This window comes from Lactuca sativa, chromosome 9, assembly GCF_002870075.4.
Source record: "Lactuca sativa cultivar Salinas chromosome 9, Lsat_Salinas_v11, whole genome shotgun sequence".
NCBI classification, from domain to species: domain Eukaryota; kingdom Viridiplantae; phylum Streptophyta; class Magnoliopsida; order Asterales; family Asteraceae; genus Lactuca; species Lactuca sativa.
In genome coordinates this window covers 2,654,472-2,670,211 of record NC_056631.2, presented here as the reverse complement: position 1 = coordinate 2,670,211, position 15,740 = coordinate 2,654,472, and positions in this window count along the sequence as shown.

The window sequence follows — 15,740 nt, the reverse complement described above, 5'->3', positions numbered from 1 at the left end:
ATGAATGTGGTTCTATGGTAAATATAGGCGGTAAAGTACGTGGCGGTGATTTGAGAGTTTGAGCTTACAGGGCGGAGCTTCAACGTTTGCTTCGGGGGGGGGGGGGGGGGGGGGAAATATAATATGTAAAAAAATTGTTACGCAGGAGGGCCACAGCCAAAATTTTATATTTTTAGGCCAAAAATATATTAAATGAAAGTATGAGGGATGTTTATAACTAAAAAAATTAGGGTGGGGGGCACAGCCCCCCTTGCCCTTATAAAGCTCCGCCAATGTGAGCTTATCACTTCAGTTCGATAGTTGTGAGGTGAGTTTTCCTCACTATACTCAAGGGTCTAAGGCACCAAGGCCGGCCCTTTTGGATTGTCATCATGATATGTTATATGCTGAGTATTGTATGACCTGTTAGATCGGTATCTTGGTATATAGGATTGTATATGTTGTTATGATCCGTTAGATCAGTATCCTGGTAGATAGGATGTTATATACGGTTATGATCTATCAGATCGGTTTGTTGGTCTATAGACTGTTATGTGGTTATCTGTTATATGTGCACATGTTTGATTAGTGGTTGAGGCTTCTCTGCTTTGTGCTAAAGCCAATAGACATGTGCATTCCAACCTAATGGTTGTGGGCCGTGAGTATTTCATCCCGATGATGATTGGACTCGTAGTATGTGGGCATTCCAACCTGTTGGTTGTAGGCCTGGGGTATTCCATCCCGGGGATGATTGGACCCATAGTATGCTGGCATTCCAACCGGATGGTTGGGGGCGTGGGGTATTCCAACCCGATGTTTGACTAGACCCATAGTATGCTGTTTGTGATTGTATGAGTATTGTTGTGTGTGCAATCCTCAATTTCGTTAAGTCAAAGTCAAATAAAGTCAAGAAGCCAAACCGGTCAACTCATTTAACCCTCGTATATTAGGGTTTTTCATTTTGTTCCTATTGCTTGTTTCACTATCTCAATACAAAGTATCAGTTAGAGTTCTCACATGTTCGGAAATTTTAAGCCCTAATCGGGGTAAGTGATGAAACTACTCGGTAAAACATTATTCCATACCTCTCGGGAGCGTATAAAAATCATAACGAGGCTTAACGGGGTGTATGAACCTTGCATTACAAAGCCAAACACTCAAAAAGGTCACAAAAGAAGTCTCTCTCAATCTCTTTCACTCTATCTCTCTCTATTAAAAATGTCTCCCAAATCTCTCTCAAAAGTTCCTCTAACTTTTTGTAATCAATCGGGTCATCCCGACCCTTAACCGGGTCAAAAACCGCTTGAAACGGGAAGAATTCTTGAAAAATAGCCTTAAGGAACCGAAGCCCCTCTTGAGAACCGAAGCCTCTTGGAACCGAACTACTTAGAACCGAAATGCTACAGAACCGAACATGGATAGAACCAAACCCGAAGCTTCCCTGTAGGGACCGAACCAAAACACTATAGACCGAACCTGAAACCTCCTCCTTCGGACCGAAACCTCCCTTTCGCCTTCGGTTCGCAATTTTTCCTTTTCAGTCCTCAGCCTTATAGGACCGAACCTTCAGCCCCTTATGCGAGCAGCTTCACTGTAAAGCCGTTTCTTCCCAGTTATCGACCACGACTTCGTGTTAGGCCCGTTTTTCATGATTTTAACGCGGGATTTTCACCCAAAATTATATTTAAACATATAAGACCCCATATTTCATGATTTAATCACGTTTTGGGTATAATCCTTATCCAAGATTAGTGGGTAGGATATTTTAGGTAGAGTGTTGACTTTGTCTTACTGTATGACACAAGCAGCCACCCCATACCCACTCTATGACCAGCCCTTGTCCCTCCACCATACCTGGTCATTTCATTGTCCTTTTCCCACCATTTTCCAACCACACTCTTGGTCAAAGGATGGAAAACTCTTATCTCTCCTCACATTTCTCTCATTCTCCACCAAAAGAGCAAACCCCATTCTCTCTCACTTCTCTCTCTAAATTTCGAGATTCCAAGGCTGATTTCCAAGCTCTTCATCTGCTTTTGGTGAGTAATATTATCCTTCAGATGATTATTCCACCTCTTTCTACTCAAATCATAGGTTTCTTACACAAACTTCATCATATTTGTGTTAGATCTTCGAATCTTCAAGCAATCTTCTAAGTGTTCTTGAGTTAAACACTTTCCTTCTTCAACATCCATCCACTGAAAACCCACAAGGTGATTTCATACCCCTATATTTTCATGTTTTTATTAAGTTTTAAGGGGGGGGGGGGAATACAAGTTAAAACACCAACAATACAACTAAACTCATCCATCAGGTTTCATCAGAAAAGTTTAACTCCATTCATGGACTGTTTTGGGCAACTTAAACATTCTATTTTTCAAAACTGATTTAGGTGAAAATATTTCAGGTTCATACCTTTAAAAATACTACTTGCACATCTCCATACGATTTTTTTACAATTTATGGTGATTTTTACAAAACTACCTATCATTTCAAGAACAAATCCGGACCAATCTGTGAATATGGACATTTTCACACAAGTTCGAGGTCACTAAAAATCATAATAAAATTTACAAACAAAATAGACATATTTTCTAAACTCTCAGAATTTACGGATTCTGATTTCGACTTTTCATGATTTTTCTATAATTCTTCTAAGAAAAGGAACATAAAAGCTAAAACTAGAAAAATAGTTAACAAATTCATTTACACCTTGTAACTTGCTGAGCAAGGTGTGTACTTTTATGTAAATATATGTTGTTATATTACATGTTATTTCTCCTTAGTAAAATGTATATATCAGTAAACAAAAGGGTTTTTACCTTTACAAATATAGTAGTTAACTATAATAAACATTGCATTTAAACGTTTTGATAAACTATAATAAGTAAAGTTTATGTTCAACTACCACTACCACTATCTGATAAACTATAATAGATATAGTTTATGATTCATTTACGCTACAAACTCAGTACTAGAGGTTTCATTTACACAAAAAGGGTTTTCATCACAATAAACATTTTGATAAACTATAATAGGTATAGTTTATGTTTCAGTTCAATACAAGAAAGGGTTTTCATTTCACTACAATAATTCTGTTAATGACTAATTTGTGAGACATCGCTTCACGGTACTTTTCAAGTAACGCATTTAAGTCCTGTATTGTAACCAGGGTCTCTTGTAGGGAGAGCGTGATAGTTGTGTATAGATCTATATTGGGTCTGACAAACCCACACCTTAGTTGAATGCAACAGCTAGACCGGAAGGTCTGGGGTGACAAATGTCATAACATTTCTGACGCCTGAAGAACGTCGGCACAGGCCATCTAGGTCATAGCATGGTTATAATAACTCGCATGGAGTATTAACAAAACATAGGATTTACGGGGATTTCATTCATTTAAACTTACTTATACTATTAATAGTATGGAAAACACTAGTACATTTTCGGTCTTTGGTTTTAAGACTACATTCCATCTAGAGTTGTTAGTTTTTAGCTATAATTACTAAGTGTATATGCTAGAGTTATATAAAATTTAGTCGCGGTCAACTTAGAATTGGTGGGCCCGCCTTACTTCCAGTTCCTTGTTTGGTTGTGGGCCTAGTGCAGACCCATTACATTCGACAGTTTATTTAACTTTAATATTATATAAATTATATACACTTGGAGATTTTAGAAGGAAACTATAGGTTTTTCTATAGTACATTATTTCACAGGAGCTTTCATATTACAATTCACACTTTAAAGAAAATATTGGATTTTTTGGAACCATACTCTATCGCTTTTACAAGGAAAATGAATTCTTTCTCAAATAAAACTCTTATGAACTCACCAACTTAATTGTTGACACTTTTCAAAACTACTTGTATTCTCAGGAAATCGGTGAACAGATAATCTACTGCTTTTGAGGACGGGACGCTAAGGCGTTAAGTTTAAAACTCATTTTGTCATCATGATGTAATTTATTTGGAAACATGTAACCTGTACAACGATGTAACCTTTTAAATTAAATTTATGATGGGTGTGTTTTCTTCCTTCGCTATTATATTCATTGTTATGATATTGCCCAAGAAGTCATCCGCCCCCGAACGTTTCCGCCGTTCTGGTTTGGGGGTGTGACATTGTGTGTATGAGTATTTTGGGGGAACTCACTAAGCTTTGGGATTACAGTTTCAGTTTTGGTTTCAAGTACATTAGATGATCATGGGAAGGCAAAGGTGTGATCGTACAACTCCTCATGTTTATGGCTTGTTTCTGGGATACTCTGATATTATACTATTTTGAAAACAAGTTTTGTAATGATTAATGGTTTTGAAATGTTTTGAAAAAATTTAAATTTGGCATGATTTTTATGGGTGTTACAAGTTGGTATCAGAGCCTTGGTTTGATTAAATTGGAGGAACATTCGTGTGACTCCAGTCTCAAATCAAGGAAAAGATTTTCAAAATGATTTTCGAAATAATAAAGGAGGATGCAAGTGTACGATCAGCCGAATCCAGTAAGTAGACCCCAAAATACCATGCAGTTATTTGATTATGTGATATGTTAGAATAGCATGCTAGTACTAGGCTAGGGATCTTTAGGAATTGCATGATAGAATTGCCTGATTGTATGATTCTTGATAGCCTAGGGTTTTCCTTATATGAAATTGATATCATTACTATAGTTGCTTAGTGTATGCATCAGGGTCGTACATAATTAAGATCTTATAGCCTGAGAATGTTTGGTTTGGCCTTATTTCCTGTTCTTGTTTGATGAAGGTCTTAGGGTAGGATCAGGTACTTGAAAGCCTATGGGGTCTTGTGTTATGTATGACTAGCATACACTAGTGCTGCAGGGTTGGTGGAAGTTTCATGGATAGGTGGTTGTGTGAGGCCGGTGGGTCAGTTGTGAGACAGTTAGCTTTCCTCTAGGAGTGAGGATTGAGCGACCACCATGTATATGCATATTGTTAGGTGTTGTGATGATACTTGAGACAAATATGGGTATGTGTGGAAGGTAGTATAGGCCCATACTACTAAAAGCACAGGACGCATATGCGTAGCAAGGAAGTCACAACGCCTCGAGTTTAGTTAGGAGTTGGTTCCCTGTTATCCATGCAGATTAATTGATATATTCCTGTTATATTTTAAGTATGGTGGTTACGAGGCGTTTTGTGATTGGATCCGGATCGGGATCAGGGCAAGGCGATCAGGAGGCCCTGACAACGCCTGAGGTTATCGACCAAGATGGGTCAGTGTTGAAAGAGGACCGTTTCAGGGAGATCATACACAATGAGGTGGTCTAGATTGTCCTGGGTCATATTCCGGAGATGTTTGGGTCTATTAAGACTGGTATGATGGATTTTTTCGATGACATATACACAGACCTTGCTGAGACGGCTGCCGCAACAGCTACAGCGGCTGTATCAGTGACAGAGGGATGAGCTAGTAGGGCATTCCAGTACCGGGACTTCAATAACATGAAGCCCCTACTTTTGATGGGACTTAGGATCCCATCAAGGCCATAGGGTGGTTATCTAATGTAGAGGGGTGCTTCTTCACATGTTCATGTCCTACTGACCAGAAGGTCAGATGTGCCCTGAACCTGCTGAGGTCTGGGGAAAAGGGCTGGTGGAGGTTGATGAATGGGTCTTATTCGGATGACCAGAGCACTGCAGTTACTTGGGAGCAATTTAGGGATATGTTTCGGTCCCACTACATTCCATGGGTCGAGCGCGAGCGGTTGACACAGGAGTTCTTGGATCTGAGACAGGGTACGGAGTCGGTGACAGAGATCACCCGCATGTTTACCGAGAGGGCGATGTTTTGCCTGGATTTTGCTTCAGAGCAGGCTCAGATGACACGTTATCTGAGCATGCTTAAGACAGACATTCGTCAGCTTGTTGCCACCCAACGATGTGATATACTGTTGGATTTCCAAGAGGCCGCTAGGCGGCGTGAGTTGGAGATTGAGCTACAGTTGAGGGAGCAGCACCAGGCCCCGATACAGTCTCAGTCGGCGCCAAAGCAGTCTAAGACCGCTGATACCAGATCTAGGGAACAGCCATGCTGCACTTGTGGGAAGTACGGAAAGGCTCATTCAGTGACTTGCCAAACAGGGAGCGGGTGCCACAATTGTGGCAAGCAGGGTCATCTGGCCAAGGATTGCAGACATCAGACTCCAACTCCCGAAGTCAGACTTTGTTACCATTATGAGAAGGTGGGCCATATGAAGGCCCATTGTCCTCTTCTAGCCACCAAGCTGGGGCAGGCTCCAATGTCGGCTATGCCGAGGATTACCGATAGAAGGCAGGGTAGAGCGGAGCCCCTAATGAGCTCAGGGACGATCCTTCCAGCTTATAGTCGAGGAGGCCATAGTAGCACCGGATGTGGTTGTTGGTATGTTTCTATCCCTTATCATATTTATTATATATGTATTATGCTTATCTGTTGTACATGTGATTAGGTATGTTTTTAGTGAACTCCTTTCCTGTATTGATTTTATTTAACTTGGGGGTGAGTCGGTCGTTTGTATCTCAGGCATTTAGTGGGGAGTTCAGTGTGCCAGTAGGAGACCTAGAGTGTCCGTTGCGAGTCTCTATCGCCGACGAACACGGGGTTTCTTCTTCATTCTATCGAGGATGTGAGTTGGAGATCTTTGGGATGTCCTTCTTGATCGATTTGATTCTTATCCCCATGGGGGATGTGTGTGATTATGGGTATGGACTGGCTTAGTCGCTTTAGTGTTATGATCGACTGCGAGGGTCAGCGAGTGGTGGTTCGAACCCCAAGTAGGGGAGAACGGATCATTTATGGTGAGGGTACTAGACTGGGATCAGGGTTTTGTTCAGCTGTCAGGGATCGACAATATATTCAGCATGCGTGTGCAGGTTATCTAGCATATGTGGTGGATACGCGGGTCAGAGATCAGATTTCAATATCAGAGGTTCCAGTGGTCAGGGAGTTTGCTGATGTATTCCCGAAGGAGTTACCTGGAGTGCCTCTGGAGAGGCAGGACGTGTTTAGCATCGACTTAGTGCCAGGTTCGACCCCTATCGCCAAGGCATCGTACCGTTTGGCACCACCAGAGATGCGGGAGCTTTTGTCACAACTATAGGAACTGCTAGGCAAGCAGTTCATTCATCCGAGCAGTTCCGCAGAGGAAGCACCGATACTCATCGTCAGGAAGAAGGATGGTTCACACCGGATGTGCATAGACTACCGAGAGTTGAACAAGTTGACTGTGAAGAACCGTTATCCGCTCCCAAGGATGGACGATTTATTTGATCAGTTACAGGGTGCGTCTTGGTTTTCCAAGATAGACTTGAGGTTTAGGTATCATCAGGTCAGGATTAGAGAGGAGGACGTGGAGAAGACCGCGTTCCGAACTTGTTATGGACATTACGATTTCATGGTGATGTCGTTTGGGCGCACCAACACGCCAACAGTGTTTATGGACCTGATGAATCGGTTCTATAGACCGATGCTTGATCACTCAGTCATGGTATTCGTCGACAATATCTTGGTGTACTCCAAGACGCGAGAGCAGCATGATGAGCATCTGCGGGAGTTATTGAGAGTTCTGAGGCGGGAACGGCTTTATGGAAAGTTGTCGAAGTACGAGTTTTGGTTACGAGAGGTCTAGTTCATGGGAAACCTCATTAACCAGGAGGGGATTTTGTTCGACCCGACCAAGATCGAGGCGGTTATGTAGTGGGAGGTTCTGAAATCTCCCTCAAACATCAGGAGCTTTTTAGGATTCGCAGGGTACTACCATAGATTCATATAGGATTTCTCCAGGATTATAGTAGCCTTCACTCGTCAGACAAGGAAGGGGTGGATTTCCGGTGGGGCCCTGAGCAGCAGAAGGCGTTTGAGACCCTCCGACAGCGTTTGTGTAAGGCTCCAGTATTGACTCTTCTGGAGGGAGTCGAGGATTTTTTGGTGTTCTGTGATGCATCCTAAAGGGTTTTGAGCATTCTAACACTCCTAAAGTGTTCATGCAACCCTAGAAACCTTAGATCTAAGTTTTATCTATTATACATGCAAACTTTCATTTTTCCAAGGTTTCATCCTAACTAGCATACTATGATGTATATGTAATACTAAAACTAGTAGAATGACATAACTTTTCTTGTAGTTAGAAACCTTGTACCTTTAAGAACTTAGTGCCCCAAGTGTTGCACCTCAAATGGAATCACACAACACCACCAACAATGGAGGAACTTGAGAGGCGGTTACTTGCACTCATAAAATCAGGTTGCCCTCTTGTAAGCTTACTTAGGTCCGATTTAATGAGCTAGAGGGTTTCTTATATAGTGTGGCTTAATTAGGGTTACACCATGTAAACCCTAATGTGCATGACTTTCCATATTCCTCATGCTCCATGGGTTTAAACCTCCATGGATCTTCCATGGGTCACCACATGGGTTTAGACCAACACAAAGAACTATAGATCATAAGCCCACATTATAAGAATGAATGATTTACATAATCAATCCCCATATATTTAATTAGTCTCTTTTGATCACAAAATTAATTCTAAATTAATTCTTGATCAATACTAATTAAATAATATGAGTTCATATTAATATATTAGAACTTATAATATATTAATAAACCATGAATAACATCTTCTCAATTATCCATCCTTCAGATTGTTTCGATGCCATGCAACCCAAATGGACCATGCTACTCTCAGGTCAAGTACATACCGATTATAGTTATGGACTTAGACACTAATCCAACAGTCTCCCACTTGGATAAGTCTAATAACTATCATTTCAAGCATGACTCCAACCCGACTAGCAATCATAGCTCTTAAAAGCCGTTGTCGAACTTTGATCTAGTCAATGACGTGTCCATTAGATAAGGGATCATATATTCCTCCATTCTAGATATCATATGGATTGAGACATGGATTATAATCATTCTCTCTGTCCATATGTTGTTTCCTAATTTCCGATTTATGAAGACTGACTAATTAAACAAATCAGATCAGTCCAAGCCTGGTGCCATAACTAAATCAGCGAGGGGCCCACAGATATCGCTTTTATCCACATGGGATAAAAAGGAACGGATAAAATTCGACCCAAATTCTTGCTTGTACTTACTCATCGAATTACACACAACGATGTGTTTTATAACACCAAGTTACTAGTGCGTTTACATATGTCAATGTGCAATCGATTTGCAACTACAACTCACACGCCTTGGTTTCAAGAATATGAGATATTATCATCTCACAATCACTCGTGATAAAATCCATGAAGTGATTCAAATGAGCGTGGGTTGAATCCAATACTCGAATCTTATTCCAGGAGCACTCATGAACACCATAGCAAACTTGTCCTAGACAAAATACAGACCCATTCATGATAGTCTTGCCTCAATACCTACTTCCAAAGTATGATCGACTGTGGATGGTTTGAATAACCTAGTTATTCGGGAAGTCAAAACATGCAAAGTGAAACACAAGAATAATACTAATCCTACATGACTCCAAAACTTTTGAGCCATATTGATTACTCATCATTCATTGTATAATGTTTCAGATAATCAACTTAATACTTGAATTAAAACAATAGTTATGCCATGCTCCAAGCATGCACACTATGTTTGTCTAAACAATAGTTATATCATGCACCAAGCATGCACACTATGTTTGTCTCTTGTCCTTACTTTGTGAAATAGATCAATTGAAAAACATTTCAATGATGCTCATTTCAAAATTCTAAATCCTTATTGCAAGTGTAAGAATTCCAAATTCTCGTCACTGCTAGAAAGTGTTAGATTCTAAACTATCATGCAATGATTCTTTTGTAATGTTTGGGTGTCAAAAGTCACAGAGACTTGACCAATGATATTACAAAATATTCCTTTGGAGATTGTTACAAGACAATTCCATGGAAATGAAGTCTCAAATTCAAAGTAAATTCCTTTGAAAATCCTTCTTGCATAAAAGTTTCTAACTTTCTCATCTATTCTTCAACTCCCAATATGGATACATTCCACATTTTCCATATGACAACTCACTATTAATAGACTCCTGTCTATTCATAATAATGTCAATATGGTCCTTCCATTACTATACTTCCAACTATCCTTAAGCGACCAATATTTGGCGAACCTTAGATTGTCATTAACAGTTGTTTAACCACTTTAGTCATATCCGGTTCTATTCCTTTTTCCCTCTAAATGCCCTAGGCATTCGGAAAATTAGAACACAAGAATATTATAGCATATGTAATCGATCCTATACCCGGAGCATATGGGATGTGATTCATAATGTCTAACATAAAGACATGATACTTGACCAGTCTTTTGCTACAATATTTCTCTTTGCCATGTTCTCACAATTCGAATTATGAAGAGAGATGTCGTAATCATAATTGAATTTTGAGAACGCATTTAAGATTTCCATATAGAATTTCCTTATGTCGAATCTTTTCAACATAACATTCATATATGTCCTTGACTAAATTTTATTAAAACTCAATGTAAGTCTTTTAGAATTGAAATGAAGTATCAATTCCTCTCCCTTAATTATAGCAAAACAACATTTTCAAACCCTACAACTTTGCAAATTGAAACTTTTGTTTTCTATAATTCATATTGATAACTTGCAACACTTACCATAATAATTATGCTCCCACTAGCATAATAATTATTAACTTACCAACATAACACTTATGTTCCCACTAGCTTTGACATGTATTCAAAAATCAGGTGGACTTCTAGAAATCAATACTTATTGACTTTCTTACCAAAGTTCAGATTTCTGATACGAGATGCATCGATAAAACTTTATCTAGGCTTCTCAAAATCATATACCTTTCCTTAGATAGCTCACATGTGTGTCTTAACAATTTTAGAACTTACAACAATAAGTCTCAAATGTTTAGACCCTTTGCCATTTCTCACAATTCAAATTACGAAAAGGGATGTCGTAATCATAATTGAATTGGAGAATGCAAATATCACAATTGCTATCTTCTTAAAATCTACTTAGTAAAAGTGTTTCCTCACCATCATTTTCATGAATCGGAGAGAAACCTTATGTCACTTTGATTTTATGGCGTACATGTTCCTATCCATGTGAATTTGTCATAACCATAATCACAAGACAAGGTCAGTGACAAATCCAAACTCATATGGACTCAACTTGTTCAATCTTAATTTCTTGCCACTTGGCAGCACAAGGGCCTACCATTGCTTCCAAGTGGTTATGCAAAGAACTGAGAACTCATCGAACTCACAGTCATAGTCAACTTTAACTGGAATAGGCACAGAAATAAGAATATGTCAACACGATAGGTTATAAACCTCAAATCGTGTGCTAGTGATAAACAATAGGTTTTTATTCTTGATTAGTTCTTGAAGCTTTTCCATGATCTTTAAGAGTTCCACTCGCCTCTTGACATATAAGATTCTTTTGTCATGAATCATTCCTTGGCAAAACAAATATTCAAGATTTAGTGCGGATTCTTATCAAGACAAACACTTCACACAATTAGCCTTAGTTGGTCTTTGTTTTATCCAAAATCATCACAACTTTCCAATTTCAAATGTACAAGAGTAGAAAACTTTTACTCTACATTTGATAAGTGTTTCAAACCTTTCCTAAGATTATGTCACTCAAGGTTACAATCTTAGAGTATGACTCTGAGACTTGTTTTGGGAACGAAGTATGACTCATCTTCTTGATTTAAACTATTTCAACAATTCACGATTCCTCTTATTAGCCATACAAATGCAATAATATGTCTTTAGAGGATCAATTGTGATATGGTTTTTCCATAAACATTAAGATGATTATAAAACACGATACTTAAGTACTCGCCCATCTTTTCAGATTGGAGAAACTTTTATATTTCTGCCTAATTTGATTTTTCTCATCTGCTCTGTCATATATTGAACCTTTTCCAATGTTTCAGAATTATACTTAAACTTGTAAGCAGAACCACGTTTACTGAACTTTAGTAAATCATGACGAATAGTCTTATCAATCTTTGTGGTGGATCTTGGCCAGTGCACACCCAGTGTACCCGATCCCCTAGTCCTTCACTTGACTCACATATACATGTGAACAAGGAATTAGTCTTAATTTACCAAAGATGAAAATTCTCATTCATCATGCAGTACAACTTGCATGATTCCAAGCTTCTGTCCAATTGAAACTTGGGTGATGAAAATCTTTCCTTATTTGGCAAATACTCGACACTACCACAAACGAAAGAATCAAATTCATATTGCTAACATAGAAACATACAAACATCAATTTTCACAAATGCCATTGCAAGGAGATATAATAAAAATAAAAACAAAATTTTATTTATTTATAAAATGAGGAAAAAAACTTTTCCTTATAATGCAATTACAAATGAAAACTATGTTATTACATATTTCCTAGCAATCTATCATAACTCCTAAGCAGCAGCTCAAAAACCCGATCTTCGAACCATGCGATTGAAATCCATCTTCGCGATCAGATTCAACATACTCTTCCTTTAAGCTTCCTTCCCTTTGCAATATCCTACAAAACATCAAAATGCAACCTTGTCACATCATGTATTAAGATTCAACAATTAGGAACTTAATAGATTTAGACAGTAGACTTACCTGAAGTAGAGTCAAACTTTTCGATTCTCCCTTTTCTCAGATCTTTCAGGTAGTCAGGGTAGCTTCGCAACCAATGTCTCTTCTGTTTGCAATAGAAACATATAGACTCTTTGGGAATGGTACACGAGACAATCTCAGACTTAACCTTTCTCTTTCCCTTGGAAAGAAAAATCTTTTCTAGTCTTCCAATGTTTCCATTGTCATTGTCCATGGAAGTTTGGGGAGTAGATCTTCCAATCAAATTTGCTTTTCCAGTGCGCCAAATCATTGTTGATTTAGCAGCAACAAGCAAATAGGTAAGATCAATAAGGGTCATATCGTGGCCTGTCACATAGTAGCCCTTAATGAACTCGCTATATGACTCAAGAAGTGATTGAATAACCCTGTCATCTGTCAACTTCCTCAAGACAACGACACCCAATACTCCCAGCTTGTTAATATGTGACTTCATCTCCAAGACGTGAGTACACACAGGCCTTCCATCTTCATGTTTTAATTGCAAGTAGGGCTTGAGTGACCTTGAATTTTTCAAGTCTTCGACCTTGTGGGTTAGGGAGAGTAATTGGAGGAGGTGGAGGAAGTGAAGTATGACCTCCATGATCCAACCGTGGAACATCATCTTCAAAAGGAAAGATAATCCCAAAAGATTTGGGAAGACCATAGTTGTCTGAACTAGACATCTACAATGGGAGAAATTCAAGTTAGTTGATTTAATTCCTTAATAAAACACCCAAATGAAATATTAAGGCTAAGACCCAACACAATATTTTACAATTTGGAAGAGAGATGATGTAATCCAAACTACAAAATATTTGAAGGTAGGTATATGGCGATTTACCAATTTCCATCACGAAAAACGAAAAAGAATTTTAGGTTTTATGTGAATTGAAATTCCTAGATCCTTTGAGATTCATTAAACAATTCAATGGCATGTTTAAATCTCGATTGTGCCCTTCAAGTTTGTGACTGGGATACCGAGGATCACAAACAATGTGTGAATAACCATGCAAATTAGCTTCGTACACCCAATGTTACAACCGCCTATTCAATGTGTTGGTTAACCACACACGCTCCATTGATCTATGATCAACGTCAAGCTACCCTTTGCTACGCACTGTCAGTCCAAATTAGTGTGCCAGTTAACCACACACGCTCCACTAACGACTTAACAAGGTGCAAAGTGCAATCTCATGGGTTAGCACCATATTCACATTTTCCTAAGTAACTAAGATTTGGGAATTTATAAGTGTTTAGTTACTTTATATTTATCATTATACTTTTAATGAAGGGAGAATTAGAGACCTATCCTACCCGTTCGGCTAACGACCCTCCACCAGTCAAGGAAGTGGTGGGTGAGAGTGGACACCCATTAAACTGCCATTTTATAGGCAGTAGCCTTATACCCCCCTTACATAACGGCTTCTTGAATGAGGCCTACTAACAGTAAGACTGACTTTGTTCTTATATATATATATATATATATATATATATATATATATATATATATATATATATATATATATATATATATATATATATATATTAAACCTATAATATTATAATAGTATAAGGGTAGAATTTTAAACTTTAAAATTCTAGGGTTTGGAATTTAATGTTTCAAAAGTTAGACTTTTACATTTACAAATTCCAAAACTTGAGGGAAAGTTTTGAACTATTCAAAAACTTTTAGAATCCATAACTTATGAGTTTATAATGGTTTTAATGATAAGACTCTTGAAAATCCATAACTTGAGGACAAGTTATGGAGTTCATAAAAACATTTATGGAAAATGACACTTCAAGTCCATAACCTTTAAGTTTAATGATCTCTTTAAAAGAAAAACTTTTCATTTTCCATAACTTGAGGACAAGTTATGGAATTCATCAAAACATCTAGATCAACTAATGAAACTTACAAAATCGAACAACCTGTCAATGATCTAAATTAAACTCATAAGAATAAGACAACTCATATCAAACAAATTTCATGTAATTAGTATAACCATACAAACTAATACAAAACATGAAACTTTGACAATATATTTTAAATTGGATAAGCATGATCATTGCCACATCAAAAATAGGTTTATAAGTTCAAAATCAGTTTAGGGTAATGATCCTAGTCCAATTCTAACTTTAAACTCGAAAATCTGCATCCAGGAGCATCAACTCGTCGAGCCCATGAACTGACTCGACGAGTTGGTCAGTTTATAGGGCTGATTCGGCGAGTCTGTCAATGGACTCGGCGATTCCACTGTCCAGACAGTAGAAATTCGATTTTTTTAAGCTTTTAACACAAGGTAGCATCAAGTATAATTGAAAACAAGCCTAGTCTCTGATACCACTGAAGGGTTTTGAGCATTCTAACACTCCTAAGGCGTGCATGCAACCCTAGAAACCTTGGATCTATATATTCTCTATTATACATGCAAACTTTCATTTTTCCAAGGTTTCATCCTAACTAGCATACTATGAAGTATATGTAACACAAAAAACTAGTAAAATGACATACCTTTTCTTGTATTTGGAAACCTTGGACCTTTAAGAAATTAGTGTCCCAAGTGTTGCACCTCAAATGGAATCACACAACACCACCAACAATGGAGGAACTTGAGAGGAGGTTACTTGCACTCATAAAATCGGCTGGCCCTCTTATAAGCTTACTTAGGTCCGATTTCATGAGCTAGAGGGGTTCTTATATAGTGTGGCTTAATTAGGGGTACACCATGTAAACCCTAATGTGCATGACCTTCCATATTCATCATGCTCCATGGGTTTAAACCTCCATGGATCATCCATGGGTCACCACATGGGTTTAGCCCAACACAAAGAACTATAGATCATAAGCCCACATTATAAGAATGAATGATTTACATAATCAATCCCCATATATTTAATTAGTCTCTTTTGATCACAAAATTAATTCCAAATTAATTCTTGATCAATACTAATTAAATAATATGATTTCATATTAATATATTAGAACTTATAATATATTAATAAACCATGAATAACCTCTTCTCAATTATCCATCCTTCAGATTGTTCTGTTGCCATGCAACTCAAATGGACCATGCTACTATCGGGTCAAGTACATACTAATTATAGTTATGGACTTAGACACTACTCCAACACATCCATCACAGGACTGGGAGTGGTC